Below are 1,565 nucleotides of genomic sequence, written 5' to 3'. Positions count from 1 at the left end.
TTCTGTCTAAGATTTCATCAGCCTGGCCTTTCCTAACCATATTTCTAGTAGCATGCTAGTCACAACCACTTAGACAATCCCTAAAAGGATTAAGGCTTTCTCTTATAGTTCTTCATCTTAATGCTCTGTTCATGAAAATGTAGGTTTTTCTACCATTCACTTCCAAACTATTCCAGTCTCTATCCATTACCCATTATCCAGGCTGCTTCCACAATTTTAGATATTTGGTTGTTGTTGCTTAGTTTTTATTCATAGTCATAAACTTAACTCTGCAATCCAGCTAGACTTGAAGGGAGTAAGGAAAACATGGAAACCAAAGAACTGCAATGAGAGCACAAGGATTACAAGATACTACAAGCAGAAGGGGTGGAAGGGTGCTTCCCTAAGCCACAGAGGCATGGTCTGTGGTTACCATCAACCATGTCAACTGTGTTAGAGTTGTCCCAAGTCAGTAAATGGTGACCTTCTGGCTGGTCTTGCCATTCCCAGATCCAAAGCCCTGCAAGACTACCATATTCTGTTTTATCTTCCCAAAGGTCATATGCTTGCTATCCAACCCATCAGTGTTGAAAGTGCAGATATAAAAAATGGGGCCATTTGTGTTTAGTCCAGCATATGCCATGGACAAGATGATAGAACCTGTCTGCGTCAGGAGGAAGTTCTCATCCTCAAACTTCTCTCTGTAGATGGAACTGGCCACCAGTGCTATTATGGCATGTGAAGTCACCACCCTGGCACGTGAATCCTGGGATAATTCTGTGAAAGCAAGAACCCTCATAACCAAATCCTTTCTCTCCAGTGATCAGAGCATGGAAGTTTTCTGCTGTCTCTAACTTTGTCTGGCAACAGCCCAAAGGAGACACATCCCAAGGGATTGCCCGTGGGTGACAAAGTCAAAGAGCACAATGGGTTGACCATGGTTGACAGCTGGTAACCACAATCCACAGCGGCGTCGGCAAAACCAGTTTTAAGTATTTTTAACAGCAACGCTTTACTTCTTTGGTACCAATTTCTGTACTAGTATAACAAAATTCTATAGGCTGGATAATTTGTAAACAACAGAAATTTGGTTTTTTTCCAAGTTTCGGAAGCTTGGAAGTCTAAGATTCAGGCACTGGCCAAATGTCCGGCATGGGCTGCTCTTTCATTTCAAGATGGTACTTTAAATGCTAAGTCCTCATAGTAACAAAGGTAGAAGGCCAAAAAGGACTGAACTCCCTCGGTCCATCCTGTATAATAGAATTCATGCCTTCAATGCTTCCTAAAGAGCTCCTGCTCCCACACAGTTGCATTGTGGTGAAAGTTTCCAATGCGTCAACCAGGGGCACACACTCATCTCTTAGCAAGTAGGAACATTCCCTTACTAAGACATTGTTAGAATGCCTGAAAACAAGGACTTTCAGCTCTGGGCTATTGTTAAGAGAATTTACAAGCACTATCTCTAAGAATTGTGTTCTTTATGAAAAGCAGAGAATTCATTAAAGCATTTATTTCCTGTAAAATTTTCTAGATGTAATGAAGTTAAACTTTACAAAAGAAAACCTAAGCCGGGCACCAGTGGCTCA

General features: G+C 41.7%; 1 pseudogene; it reads right to left on the bottom strand.

Moving 5' to 3' along the window:
* Positions 1 to 448: 448 nt before the first annotated feature.
* Positions 449 to 918, bottom strand: LOC122097808 (annotated as a pseudogene).
* Positions 919 to 1,565: the final 647 nt, after the last annotated feature.

Source organism: Dipodomys spectabilis, unplaced genomic scaffold (genome assembly GCF_019054845.1).
Source record: "Dipodomys spectabilis isolate Male_0828 unplaced genomic scaffold, ASM1905484v1 ptg000436l, whole genome shotgun sequence".
In the NCBI taxonomy this organism is placed as follows: domain Eukaryota; kingdom Metazoa; phylum Chordata; class Mammalia; order Rodentia; family Heteromyidae; genus Dipodomys; species Dipodomys spectabilis.
Note: the sequence above shows the minus strand (reverse complement) of the source record. Positions and strands in the feature narration are given on the sequence as shown.